The sequence below is a fragment of the Cheilinus undulatus genome, linkage group 12 (assembly GCF_018320785.1).
Source record: "Cheilinus undulatus linkage group 12, ASM1832078v1, whole genome shotgun sequence".
Lineage (NCBI taxonomy): Eukaryota > Metazoa > Chordata > Actinopteri > Labriformes > Labridae > Cheilinus > Cheilinus undulatus.
In genome coordinates this window covers 10,643,771-10,659,454 of record NC_054876.1, presented here as the reverse complement: position 1 = coordinate 10,659,454, position 15,684 = coordinate 10,643,771, and the positions used below count along the sequence as shown (strand labels likewise).

Genomic DNA, 15,684 nt, shown 5'->3' with positions numbered 1-15,684 from the left:
GTTACCCTTTCATCTGACAACAGATCTGAGTAAGAGTGTAAAAATAAAACAGAGAGGCTAGAAAGAGCTAGCTGCAGAAGGCTCATTCAGAAATATTTATACACATGATATCTGACTATGCTGGTTGTAATAAGTAATGCTTTTATTCGCTGGGCTCTGAAAATAGCAGAGCTATGGAGGACACTTTGATTTAGGAACAGCATATTTTTATCCAAACTCAGTGCTGTGAACAAGCATTTGCCCCCTTCATGAGTCCTTCCTTTACATATTTGTCACATTTAAAGATTTCAGATCATCATACAAATTCTTAATCAACAAATAGCTTAAATAGAACCTTTCAGACAAAGTGAAGCTGGCTTAAACATCTCACCAAGTAACACATCATGCCATGATCTTAAGAAACACATTCATTGACATCTATCAATCTGGAAACGGTTAAAAAGCCATTTCTAAGGCTTTCGGGCTCCATTGAACCACAGTGAGAGCCATTATCCACAAATGGAGAAAACTTGGAAAAGTGGTGAACCTTTCCAGGAGTGGCTGGCCTACCAAAATGACTCCAAGAGCGCACCGACAAATCATCTAGGAGGTCAAAAAAGAACCCAGAATAACATCTAAAACCTGCAGGCCTCACTTGACTCAGTAAAGGTCAGTGTTCCTGATTAGACAATAAGAAAGAGACTGCGCAACAATGGCATTTATAAAATGTGGACTTTTTAGAGTAAGACTAACATAGCATTTCATTAAAAGAACATCATGCCAACTGTCAAACAAGGCGGTGGCAGTGTATTGGTCTAAGGCTGCTTTGTTGCTTTAGGACTTGGATCACTTGCCGTAATTGATGAAATCATGAATTCTGCTCTGTATCAGCCATGCAGGATACATGATACAAAACACCCAAGGAAATCCACCTCTGAATGGCTTAAAAAAAAGATTTTAGAGTCAAAGTCAGGACTTAAACTAGACTGAGATGCTGTGGCATAATCTTAACCCAGTGACAAATACTGTCATACCGATATTGCTGCCGTTCTAATGACGCCATCCACACCTTCGATGTCTGTAACTTTATTTGCAAGCCTGGAACTTGGGTGACTTTCCTGGGTCTTTGAAGGTTAAATCCACACCTGTGACTCCAACAATAAAATCTTTTTATCCATCTTAAATCCAACATTGATCGTTTCTGCCGCTAGTGGCTTATGCTAGACACCATTTTGTTTCCCACAATGCTTTTGGATGGGCTGTGACAACCAATGGCAGGCTGTTCTGTTGTCACGTCTTGCTTTGTCAAACTGCATATGTCTTAACACTTAAGTCATGCAGGAGACGGTCTGAATAGCTCATAATGGAGAGGAAGAGAGAAAGAGAGCCTGTGAGGTGGCCCTCTGTGTCTCTGCAGACAGAAACTACTTTGAATAATGGCACAAATACAGCCAACACAAAAGAGTACAAGGGATATTTTTATAGATATGTCAATATTTTGATGATTTTTTTGTCATAGAATAATTATGGAAAAATAAGTTCATGCAAAAAAACCTTAATCTTTTATGTTTACTGTGTGCAACACTCTTTAGAGTTTTAATTTCCTTTTTGTTTTTTCTCTTGTCTTTAAAGTCTCATAAACCTTAAATAAATTCAAGTGACACTACTGCAGTACACAAATTCTTAAAGTCCAAGTTGTCCTAAAAAATGTTTTTAGAGCTTGACTGTGCATCACAGGGTTGGTGTTTTACAAGCTTTTTAAGACAAAAAGTCCAGGTGACACAAAATGGTTAAAAATAACTTAGGGGTTGAAGGGTTAAACAGGCCGTTCATGCTCAAGAACCCTCTAATGTGGCTGGATTTAAATTAAAAAAACAAATCTGCAATGAAAGCTTGACCAAAATTCCTCCATAGAGATGTGTAAGAGTATTTGCTAGCCATCAAAAATTCTTGCTTGCAGTTGTTTCCACGACGGATGGCACAGCAGTTATTAGATTTAGGGAGAAATAGGGCCAGGTAAGGTTAGGTCGCTTTTTTTGTTAGTGAATGAAATCATCATTTAAAAAAAAAAATGCAGTTTGTATTAACTCTGATTATCTTTGTGTAATATTAAAATGTGTTTGATGATTTGGTAAAAAAAAATATTCAAAAAGCTATGTAAGAAATAAGGAAGGGAGCCTGTATATTGTTATAGCACCGTATGGACAGGAGTTCTTTCAGGGCCGTTTGTTTAGGTTGAGTACCTTTTTCCATAACCTTCACAGAGTTAAGTGTCTCTTTCAGATATAAAACTTACAAGTGGATAAACAGAGGGGAGGAGAAAGCAAACATCTTTGTAAGAGAGCGGCCTCCACTCTAAATTGAGCTATCAACTTTGAAGCAATAGCTGCGCATAGCAAACAGGTAGGCTGCTGCTTTGCATAAAGTTTTCACAAAGCAAACACAGAGTGTTTTTTTAAGGTACAGCTTGCACCCGGTATTAAAACTGATCGAAAACCTTACCTTACAGCAAAGCAGGCTGGGACTCATGACATATAACCTTTTTAAACCTTTGTAAACAAGATATCTGACCCAAACAGTTCAAAACATGCATATCCAATCTTTGTATGACCTCAGAGAAGTTGTCTACGGTTGTCTGTTTGCAAAACAAGTGTGCAACACGTATGTGGGCCAGATCAACCCTGAAACATCTCAACTCCACAAACATGATTAAACGCTTGCAAAACCAGCTGCAGATGTCCAAGAGGCCCGAAGACCAGGAAAAACAAACAGTACTGGAATCAACAAATAAGTCTAATTCACTCCAGATTGAAACGGTCTCATATCTTGCAGTTGTTTGACATCTGCACAACAAAATCAGAGACCGTTGTCACTTGTAAACACTGCAGCTGAAAGTTTCACAGAGCAGAGCTGATAAACAGACATGTGTGGGGTTTTAGTGAGTCACTGTCAAAAGGGAGATTATGATTTTGAATTTTAACATTTGGGATCCATCCCATTATTCATAACTAATTTGTCATGACCTTAATGCTGATATTAATTTTCCTTTAAACCTCTGTGCCCCACATGGCCCCTTTTATATAGATTGAAACTGTCTGTGTACAGCTATGCTGATGATATGCAGCTGTCCGTCCCAGTTGAGCTTTTTTCCACTCTTTGTACAACTGGTTTTGATGAGTTCTTTACAATAACGTCATGTTTTCTGTTAATAATCAATGCTTTTTAGCAATTGTACACTGCATTTCAAATTTGAATATCTACCTGAATAGAAAGTTTTAACATAAACAAGCAAGAAATTCTAATAGCGTTTTGATCTTTACCTAATTCATTTGTTTTAAGATGACAGTGCTTAGGTTTAGAGATGCTCCTTCAGGTTTACTGGTGTGGATTTAATCACTAAAGTCCTGAAATGTCACACGAGTTCCAGGGTCGCTGAAAATGCTGCCCATGGGATTCAAATAATCGATAGCATCAAAGGGAAGGAACAATGGCTAGCTTTAAGAGGATAAACAAAAAGGAGGCAACAATTTATGGTTCAGAAGTTATTTAACTTTTGATAACCTGTGTCACTTCTTGACGTGTACAACAGCGCTGGTCTGGAAGGCATTTTAACGATCACGTCCAGAGAAAAAATGTCACACAGCAGCCATTCTGCTGGCAGCAAAGAAGAATTGATTTACGGTTTATAGTGCTAACATTTAGCATGACTTAACGAAGCACAATATAAAGTTAAACCAAACGATATCGGATTGATGCATGAACTTGTGCACTCGCTGAAACCAGTGCCTGCATTTTAAGCCGTATCAGATTAATCCAGCGTATGGCGTTAGATCAGGCAGGAGGCATAAAATTTAGATCAGATGATCTAACGCAAGCTATCATCAGCTGACTGCTAGCTGATTTGCTCTGGTTTACTCTGTTAGCCTACCGCACTCATGCGACCATATTTGAAGCGCTCTAGCCTGGCTACATTGTGCTGCTCCCTCTGCAGGCTGCGTTTTGCAACCCTCCTCCACCCCAGCTCCTCCTTTATGCTACATCTGATTTAGTCATTTTCATTTTGTTTTCACTGATGCCTTCTCTGTTCAGGAAAGGCAGGAATGTGTGTTGTTCCTGCTGGATATTTTTCATGTAGGCTCGTGGGAGAGCAGGGGGATCCCAGAACAGCTACACCAAATATAGATGATAATGAGATAAGTATACATGTATAACTGCAAATCATGTTTGTTTCTTTACAGAGTGGGCCTGACTGAAGTCTGTTCATCACCACAGTAATCAACAGAATACTTCATTACTAAATGAATCTTATTACTGCAGCCCTATTGCACTATTGCTGGCTGCTGATTGAGTACAAAGAGATAAACTAAAACCAGAACCTGTCACTTTCTCATCCACTGTTCTGATTCCATGGTAGGGCTGAACAAGCTGTTAACACATCAAGATCTAAGCCAGATCCGACAGCCTGACATCTGTCACAAAACATCACAACTCATTCCTTCCATTTCAGTGCATCGCATGTACTCACAATGCAAACACCCGGCAGCACAGTTCTGTTATTCAGTTTTCACACAGTTCACCATATGTTATACACCCCTGTCACTGTGAAGTGCCCCTCCACTTGAATCCTGACAGATCTCTGGAGGGAAGAGGATAAGACTTATTGTCCTTTAACCTTGAGCTCAGCCTCCGCTGCTCTATCATCAGATGAAGCTTTTCTTAACCTGACACACAGGCGGGGATCCAGGGCAACTAAAAAAGCTGTATTGATCTTCTGACTGTACAGGCCAGTGGATAAGGAAGAGACTTATAGATGAAAGTTACAGAAAAACTGGATTTACTTTATAAAGTAAAGATATTCTCCCTAGCTCTCCCAAACACATTCAGTATCAGATTTTTTTGTCATGAGTGAGTGCAGACATAATGGTATTGTGTTTCCTGGATAAACACAGGCTGTACTCCTGGTGCTCTGATTCACATACAGAGGGGTATAAAAGGAAACGGTGAAATGTGTTTACTGTCAGATTTGGCCCAGATTAGCAGATGGAGACGGTTTGTCAGAGAGACCCGCAGGGAGGGCCAGACTTCGTCTTCCTCTCTTCCTCCTTGTCCCCCTGACGTTGCCAGCTCTCTGCCACCGCGGGCTGAGGAGGGGGCAGCTTCAGCCTGGTTTTACTGTCACCCTGGGGCAGGGAGGGAGAAATAGCCATCTGTCATTTACCCAGACTGTGGGCATTGTTTGCCACAGGCACAGTAAATCTTCTTTTAAACATCAAATGGGTTCAGAATATCTGCTTATAAAAGTTAGAACAAAGGAATGTGCTTTTCTTCTGAGTATACTGTGGCATTATGGCTTAAGGTTGGTTTTAAGGGGTAAATTCAACCTGATATATTATTAATTCCAAGCTCACATACACAGTTATGTCTTACTGAAGAAATACACTTTAAAAGGACTTGACTCATTGTTGGCCAAAGTTTGAATTTTGGGGAGCAAAATGTCTGTTGTCTCTGTGCTTGTCAGACCTAGAGTGTTGACCACCATCCATATAAAACATTCTGTCACTTTACTTGATCAGTATCACCGATAATATGGACAGTTAAACTCAAAAGGCACAACTGGCTCAACTGTATGGTTTAACAGCATGACAATTAAGTTTATTATAAGCATGATGTCTAAGCTAACCTGTGGCTAACTACACTATAAACCCTCATAGCTATCTAGAGCCACATACATTAAGTCAACTTTGATTCACACCACTGTCCAGTAGGTGGTGGTAACAAAGTTAAAGCAGCACTCAAACAAACAGAAAAAGAAGCAGAAATGTCTAAGTCTGAGTCATCTGAGGATTTGCTCCAGCAAAGTTTGCTGTAAAGACAACACAACTCTGGTTTCAACTTTTGATGTTTTTGAAATCCAGGCCCAGGTACTTGGGCTAAATATTTTTTGTCTTTTTAATCAAACTATTTGATTATCATCCCTAATCCACAGATTTTTCCAAGGATTCGACTGGGAACTAGAAAAGCACTCAGAGAGCGCAGACCTCCGCCATTAGCCCTATCTCCCAATAGTAAAGAATCCTTTTAAAAATTCCTGGATCCAGACAGTGATCTGGATCACTCCCAAAATCTAACCAGTTCTTCCTTGTGCCATTTCTGACAGTTCCTGAAAATTTCATCAAAATCCCTTTATAACTTGTTGAGTTATGTTGCTAACAAACACACTAACAAACAAACTAACAAACCCTGCTCATCATAACCTCCTTGGCAGAGGTAATTACGCTGAATTCAATTTGTCATTGTAACTCGTACTCTGACTTGTTTTTTCAACTTCCGACCAGAAGTGGCAAATAGAATGTCTCCCTAATTCGTATTTACAACTCAGGAACTTGTTCTTTCACGGCGCACCCCAGCCACGACGACACAACATGGTAGCAGAAAGCATTACGTTTAGTAAAAACAGTGATTTTGACCTGTTTTCAGAACCTTTTGTTGTTTCTCAGTGCATTTTTAGACATTGTAGACACAGCACTATTCTGCAGTTGCATGTAGTTTGTGGTTTGCATGATTTTTAAAAGTAAGGTTTACCAGCTATGCTTTACAAGATAGATAACCCTTTCCTTTGATATTGTTTGATACTATGAAACCCAAATGTCAGTAAATATGTAACCTCCAATTTTCACATACAGCGAATGCTCTGCAAACAGCCGGCAAATCTACTGCTGAGCTCCCTCTCAAGTCCATCAGAGCATTTCCATAGCCGGCGCTCAGACCGGCAGCGGCGTGTGCCTGGACCGATGCTTCTAGATACGCTGCTGGTCTATTTTCAGCGCCAGCCGCTGCCAAACCGCGTCACTACCGGTCGATCATAAAGCTCCAGAAGAGGAAGTCACAAGCGTAGAATATGTGGTTCTTTCAAAATACAACACGATGCGCGGACTCCCAGTCGTAAATCATCACTATATCAACATTACCTCTCATCCTGCAACAGAGCAAAGGGCCAGTGGGACAGAGGTCAGTGTGTCACAGAGCTTCAACTGTGCAATTGATGAGGAAAAGTTAACTTTTGGGGACATTTAGCCAAAGAATTTTGCATAAAACCATGGATCCTTTAAGTAAACATTAACCTTTTAACTTCCTAATGTCCTCACCCAATGGTGGAAGCAATATCATGGACCTAGACCGAAAAGGATGATAAATTAACCCCAAAAGGTAAAATAGTCTGCTGTTGACATACTATTCCTGCGTGAAATTGCAGTTCTCCCATGATCCCTTTCTGCTGATCAGGGCTGTGCGCCTTGGCACAGCGCTCGCTAGACTCACTTCCAGTGGGCGAGGTCACTCGCCTTCAGTTGGACCGAGCCCGCTGTGCTTCAATTCGGCGCAGTCGTCCATGTGGAAATTGAAGATAACAAGAGATATATGCCTTTGCTTTTGTACCCTTTGAGACGCTGAAGTAATGTAAGTTTAGGAGTGGTTGATGCTAATATTATTCTTCATCTGATGTTAGCTAATACATCTAATGCTACATGTTGTTAGGATGTATATATATATTTTTTTTTAACCATGTGGTGACCTCAGAGCAAAAAACTGCCATTCTTCAAGTGGACACTTCAAAAGCCCTTGATTGCCTAATGTTTTTCATGGTTTTAACTTTTCCAGTGTTTTTTAAAGTTTATGATCAAGTTGAAGGCGATAACGTCATAAGAACTGTCAGATTTCTAATGTATTTAAATAGCAAATTTAATATTGCTGTGTACTTGGCATTTAGATAAACCCCAGGCTGTTTACTCCATGTTAATGCAATTCTTTCTTTTACCTTATCTGACTCTTAAGTTGAGTCTTCTTGTTCTTGTTGTGAGTCATTATTGCTCATTAGTGTGAGCACAGCATGGTCTGTGCATTTATTCTATTAGTGTTATATCTGATTTACTAAGTCCAGCGTTGATGTCATGATCTTTTCCATCTCAACTCAAACTTTGCTCCTAGAAACTTCTCTGTGTTAAATCTGATACCCTCTGACAACTCTTTGAAAAAAAGCCCAGGAAAATCTTCATTCAGAGCCAGACTTCACCAATCGTCCCATTTTAACTCGAATGCATTGCCTAGAGGTTTAACTTGATGATATTAATCCACCATGTGAGACACTATTATCTGGTTTCCTGGAATAAACACAGCAAGTCTAGACCGTGTCCTCTCCCAGACACAGAGGCCTGTGTGCGTCTGCCAGGAAAGATGCAATAATTGAATCCTGAGCAGAGGAAAGAAAAGACCCAGCAACAATGGCTTCAGTCTCTGTCGCTCTTTGTCTGGTATTTTTAGGTGAGTAAACTGGACTGGAGTTGTGCTGAATAACTGGCATACTGGGCTGTTTTTGTGATGTGCTGGCACCCTCTGCTGCTAGCTGAGGAGAATGCTTTGGAGCCCATGTATTTATGGAGGAATCTCATTGAAGATGTGCACGTTTTACCACTAGAGTTCTCCTTTTACCTTCGGCTGCTCTGACTGTGGTCTTTCTTCGCTCTTGGATGTTCTCGTCTTTTTTAATTGGCTGCAGTAAAGCTCAGAAGGGGCAGACTTTTCCCGCTTCCTCAGGGCAAAGGAGGGAGAGCTGTAATGTAAAAAAGGGCAAAGTAAGGCACAAATGGCAGCACAGCAATTTTAAAAAGTGGACCAATATTACCCTCAAATAGCTGATTTTTAAAGGGCATGCTCAGAACAAAGTGTACCATCATTAAAGTGCACACCTCTGAGCTGAAGCCCACAGGCCAGAGTGGGCTCTATGCGCTTCATTTAATGTGGACACAGTGACACACATGCTGATAGACGCCCACGCGCACCCTCATGCTCCCTGTCTCTCTCGCTCTCTTATTACTGTCTGTCTCACAGCCAATTTGCTGTAATGCTCTGTGATGCAGGGGAACTGTTTGGCGATAATGAAGCTAAAATAAGTAGAGCTTATTATACAGTGGCACGATGGAACCGAGCAGGGCTCTCTCCACACGACCACATGCACAACAATCATTTCTTTTGCAAAAATATGCCACTCTGCAGGGATCCACTCGCAGGGACACAGGCTTGTTAGTGCGGAAGCCTGAAGCGTCGTGTGTACTTGGTGTGTGCGTGTTTGTGTGTAGCCCAGGCTGTCTCTTCTGTGTAAAGCAGATATCCCATGTGTCTGAATGTCACACTTCAGAGCTAACCAGATATAATGAGCAGAAAATATTGCAGCAGGAAACTAAATTCTTTTGATTGTTGTAGGTTACTGAAACTTGTTGTTGACACACGATGTGCCATCAGCAGGTACATTTGGTCTGAGCAGAATCTTTACATTTTATTATTAATATATAGAGATGTCCTTTTAACATATGTTTTTGGCTTTTCATTCACTTATATAGAGGATAGGACAGCGGATAGAACTGGAGACGAGAGTAGAGAAAATGTTGAATGACATGAGGAAAAATGAGGAGGGTCAAGTCAAACAGGGTTTGACCAGGGGTGGATGATTTTATTCAGTGGTGTAATGACTCCTTTTTAAACCTAAATGTCACAAAAACTAAGGACATGTGCATAGATTTTAGAAAGAGACTCAAATCCATCACTTTAAATCAATGGTTCTCAAACTGGGGGTTGGGACCCCCTTGGTGGTCCCGAGACACTGAGAGGGGGTCGGCAGATGCCTTTAAAAATAAGATAAATATGTTTATCAAACTGTATATCTTACACGTTCTTATGAAAATTATGCATAACAGTAGTTAAATATAAGTTTGTCAACTATTATTGGGTAATTATGCTGAAAGATTTTTTTTTTTTTTTTTTGCTCCTTTTAAACCACCTCTCCCATCCAATGTTTACATTATTTTTTCCACTTCTCATCAATGTTTGCACAATTTGGACCCATTTTGACTCTTTTTACCCACTCTGCCACTCGACACAAATTTTTACCAGTTTTGATCACTTTTTTTGCCACATTTTTTCCCAATTTTTTGCACATTTTGGCTACATAAACCCATTTTTGTCAGTTTTAAACCCTTTCCATCACTCTTTTTGCCTGTTTTCCCACTTCTTAGCCAATTCTTGCCACTTTCCTGCTATTTTTCCCACTGTGACCCATCATTGCTACTATTAGCCCCTTTTAACGCCCATTTTAAACACATTATACTTTTCGTTATGCCCATTTTTGCTACTTTAACCCATTTTTCATTTTTGTTTATTTTTTGCCACTTTTATATAATTTTTTGCTATTTCTGACCAGTTTCTGCTACTTTTAAAATCTAATTTCACCATTTTCGGCATTTTAACCCATTTTAATTCTTATTTTTTTTTTTTTTTTTTTTTTTTTTTTAGAAAAAGGAATTTACATTTTTAAGAAGGCTCTATTCTACACATGACACAAATGAATAAAGATATTTGTTACATCATTTAGAGTGATTATTATTCAGGTAGAAATAAATTAAGGTATGGTTATCACATTTTAAATTCATGATGGACCATGATTTTGCTGACTCCATTGGCCCTAGAAAGCTCCACCCTTTGAAGACGGCCTGTTAACTGTTAAAGGAAATACCATCATCATCTCTGACCTTTCTCATAAAAAAGGGCTGGTTAGAGTTTCCTAACAGGTCCTCAAATGCAGATTTAACTGAAACTGAACCTCAGGTCAGCTCGACTCTGCTGCAGAGTCAGGAGGTATAAGCAAAAAGGCGAGATCCAGTTTATGCAGTTTACTCACAAAAATCACATTTATTTTGTTTCACCTGCACCAGTGGTTGGTAAGTTGATCAAATCTGTCGCCATCATCCTCTGTCTTAGCTTCAAACAGTTTGCAAATCTTGCAAGGGAATCATGGCCTGTAGTTACATCACGCTGAAAGCATGTGACTGGGGCTCTCTGTGGAAATGAGGTAGACACCATCATCCCTGTTGAAAGAGATTTTATGGTTAGATTGACATGGAAGCTTCTGTTTTAAAGTGAAAGGTTATATACTGTTGCTTTTAAGACAGAGAACTTTGAATTCTTTCTACTGAGACAGGGGTCATTAACTACAGTTGTACAAGGACCAGCTCAAGTCTTTGCAGACACACTGAGGTTAAATTAACTCATTAAAAGAAACAATTCTGTCTGAATAAATGTATTTTCTTTGAAATGTACTTCATTTTTAGCCTTTAGTCCCTTTTCACACAGTTGAATCCCTATTACTTAGCGAGCCACTAGGGGGCGATTGAGATATTTAAGCCACATATTTCTGGAGCTGCCATGTAGTTTGATGTGAATATGCTGCGTCTTCATTGGTGAAAAACACATGAAGGAAAAGATATTTTGTTTTAATTATCAGGCTGTGCATCCAGAATTGAATTATGAGTAAGTTTGCCATGCGTCTTTTTTTGCTAATAATGGTTAGAAATAGTTTGATTTTTGTAAAACTTATCAAACATTAGGCCAATCTTTAAAAAAAAAGGTTTAACTCCCTTTTTTATTGTTTAAATGTCTGCCAGGATCAGAAATGTAGAGAAAGAAAAGATACCTTAAATACAGCAGTAAATTTTCTTCTCAGCACTTTTTCTGCGTTTATTTGAGCTTCTGGGGGCCAGAGAGGAAGCTGTGGGGGGCCTGATGTGGCCCCCGAGGCCTCCAGTCGATGATCAGTGTACAAAGAGAAGAAGAAATGCATCAAATTTTAGACATTTTTTTTCCAAAAAAGAATAAATTCATAAAGCCTGTACACTCCATACATCCGATATTATCACTTGTTCCATTTAGGGTCACCAGGGCTGATCCCAGTTGTCACTGGATGAGAGAGAGACTTTCACATTCACACCTACGGGCAATTTAGAGTCAGTAATTAACCCATGAGTATGTAATTGGACTGATAGAACGAGTATGTGGGGGGAACTCATACATGCACGAGGACAGTGGTTCGGTGTGACACAGAACTCTGTGATGGGACGGATCTCAGTTGGTTACAAATTTGTGCCCAGTAAAAAAAAAAAAAAAAAAATGAGCCAAAAAATCTATGAATGCTTTGTAAACATGTTGGTTTTGTTCCATTTCTTTGTTTTGCCTTTTTTTCAGTCAAAGCTGCAGTACTTTTTTAATGAAGTAATCTGATTGGTTGAAACTTTCTGGATGTGATTTCTCACAGAGGGGTTGGTGGGTCCTGAGGCTAGATCAGTGGAGAACTACAATATAGAAGATTGAGTAAACCATGAAAAAGCAGTAATTAAATAGTTTATACAAAGGTCTTTTGATAAGGAAAGCATGTATAGCCTGTTTTATCAGTGAAACAATTAAAATCTATGTTGATTTTTGATGGCAGTGTGCCACTTTTTCTTCTCTGGGGTCGGGGGGATGGGGTACACAGAAAAACTCCATTCAATAGGGTATTGCATTTTTAATGAGCTGGTCAAAAACAGCCTGACCTTACCGTATTAACAGCTTTATTTCACCGTTTCATTGTTATAAATGGATTTCACCCAGAAAGTGCCATTACAGTTCTGCTGCTATACTTTTATTACTGTTAGGGCCATTAGCTACATGGAGTTCATGTTTGATACCCAGTTAAGAGATCCACTTTGTGCAGGATCCATGCTACAATGCGATGCAATAAAAATCACACAACGCCCTCACACTCTGAAGGGTTAAGAGCAGCCATCATTATTTTTGAAATACACATTCGCCTTTACTCGAAAGGTGAGGTTCACACAATCGATATGGCTCCTTTAATAGGATCTACCTTTATGTCTTTTAACTGTGCTTTAGATCACTTTGATATCCCCCCCATAGCCTTTCCATCTCGCCGCCGTTCCCCTTGATTCAAGTGTCTTTGCTTCTCTGCTATCTGTCTGAGTTGACCTGCTAAGAGCCGAGGTGGAGATGGCTGCTTTGATGCTTTTATGCTGCATCTTCTGCTCCTCCGACTTGCCTCCAGCTATACAACACACTCACACAGCAGAGTGTCAGAAGAAATGCAGCAGAGAAACAAGCCAAGCGGCGGGGAGGGTGTAATGTGTGTCAGGGAGCATTCGCCGTGCACATGCAGCAGCTTGTGTTTGCGTGATGTGTTGTTGTTTTCTTGAGGTGAAGGATGTAAAAGTGATGTGAGTCAGAGGTTAGCCCAGAACATCTTTCTCTCTTTCTCTCCCTCCTTCGACCCCCCGCCCGGATGCATCTCCCCTGTCAATGCTACACATGTAGTTCACAGGTTACGATCGATAATTCGTACTCTTCACCCCTCTAAAAGAGATGTAGCCCAACCTCCACCAATCCACCGTAATGGCTGTAGCTAAGGAGCGTGGGTAATGGGATGCGGTCTATTTTTCAGGCCTGTTTGAAAGTTTTTAATGGGGCCGCTCCCACATAAGAGCCCCTGTGTGGATTGTGGTAATGGGCAGCAGCCTCTTCATACTCAGGCATCATGAGTGTTATAGCAGGGAGGTCATTATCCTCTGGTCCCATGCTGACTTATCCTCTGCCATGGAATTAAAAAGGCAGAGCAGGAGGTCCACAGAATGATTTTTATGCCCATAACTACAAAGAAGAAGCGAAAATGGGTGCACATCCAGTAGACATGCAGTGGTATTTATACATGTAGCTGTGACCTGGCAGAGTCTGTGCTGTAGCGACGTGATGAGATGTGTCACGGTGAACTTTAAAGGTTACTCATGCACGTATTGAGTCATTACATCATTGTCAGATGAGGGTTTTATGTCCCAATTACAGCAGAAAAGATACAGGATACATTAGAGAGGGGTAATGAAAGGCTGCGTCCCAAAGAGACAGCATTGTCCTCACCTGGGCCTGGATGATTTGGCCTAAAATTGATGCTCACCTCCTAAGACCCTGCATCCACATATGAGGACACTGCATTCTGTTTTTTCTACAACATAGTTATTTCTACTATGAGAATTTTTCATATTAATGTGGAGAATGTCCATTGAAAATTAAGTTCTTGGCTAGGAAAAAAATTAGAGAATTTTTAATGATTTTTTCCCAATTTTTCCTGGATATTTTAGGGAATATAACTTGGAAATTTTCAAGTTTTCTTCTTAGATATTTTGGTTTGTTTTTCTGAGTTTCATCGGAACACTTTTTAAATTGAAAATTTTGAATATTTTCTTGGGATTTTTTTTCTATTTTAGGGGGTTTTTCTATGAAATCTTTAGGTATTTTCTAGGAAACTTTTTTTTTTAGAACTGGTCCACATTTCTTTATTAAAACAAATGCAGAAAGCCACAGTGGAAGCTTGTCATGATGAAAAAGACGTTTTCACTCCTCTCCACACATGCTTCGGTAAAAGTTGACAATCCTTACAGCGGGTGTGCTGTGAGTCGGTAGCCAATAGCGCCGTTAAGGATGTAGAAAAGTAGCAGCTTAATCAGACTTCTTTATTGAAACAAGAGCAGCTGTGAGCTCCTGTTGGTAGAGTAGATGTGTTCACTCTTCTCCTCACCTGCCTGGACATAGATTTTATCTACATCACACTTCACTGTTTATTGATACAACAGCATTTACCTGTCCAGCAAATTGTATTTGTGGAGCTCTTCCCTTCCTAGTTGTTGTAAACTGTCTTTAAATAAACCTCAAACAGACCCATCTCCTGCACCACAGTGGTTTTCCAGACAGAAATGTAAAGAAAGGGAAATTAGTGAAATTACAAGCAATTGCTTGTTGTGGTCAGCTCACTGTAAAAGCACAGCCAATTACTGGAAAATTACTGGAATTCTACAACAAATCACTGCTATTTCACAGCAGTGATGGAACTAACTAATCTATAATAAACTACTCTAATTTCTATTCACATAAAAGTAAATTAATACCAGTATTTTTCTGTGAATCTACATCAATTATGAGCCAGTAATGTATTGTGACATTACAGTAATATTTTTAACAATGCATGCTCCTTGTATAATTTATCATTAGCTTTGCAGCTTATGTTGCAACTTGATACATTGTGCACCATGTTGGTTGTGCTGTGTGTGTCTTTTTTGTCTGGGTTTTGCTCGACTCATGTCTTAATCTTCTTTTAAAGTGCATGGATATTTGATTTGAAGTGCTGTTAAAATGCACAGACTGATTCATGACTCAAAAATACCTACCAGGCAGATATTCAGCAGGAGGGTTTTAGATATTAAAACATTTTGAAATTGATCTGCTGATACTTTATGAATTGCAATCCAATAAAAAGGCAACTTTTCCAGTCATGTTTTGTTATCAAAGTTGAAAATAGTGTAAAATGTAATCTCATCACATCACGTGTCCTGAGCAAAACCAGCTAAATGTCCCAGTCAATCTCCAGTCTATATCTCATAGCAGTTGTTGGTCAGTCTTTCCCCATCACAAACATTTAATAGCCATGGGCCGTTTCTCTTCCAGTCCTGCTGAAGAAAGTACCTCTTCTCTTGAATGGACAAAACCAAAAAATAAACTACATGTAGAGGACTGAATATGTCTCCTCTTACACTCCAAAGATGTAAAATTGTGTCCTCTGATTTGTAACAAACCAACAAAAGCTCGGCTCATATCTGTAGCAAAGACATCTGACGTCTACAAGCTTGTTTTCTCCCGCTGACTGATTCTTTGTTCATTTTCCTTTTAACAGAATTCGGTCAAGCTCTTTTCTTATCTTGAGTGGGTTATTAAGTGAACACTAGAAGGATGTGATTACACCACTTCCAGTTGTTTTTCTCATGACTCACTCTGTGATTTTCATTC

General features: G+C 39.7%; 1 protein-coding gene across 10 annotated transcripts in view; it reads left to right on the top strand.

Moving 5' to 3' along the window:
- Positions 1 to 15,684, top strand: part of auts2a (activator of transcription and developmental regulator AUTS2 a) — a 656,715-nt gene that overhangs the window by 188,799 nt on the left and 452,232 nt on the right. The window lies entirely within an intron of this gene.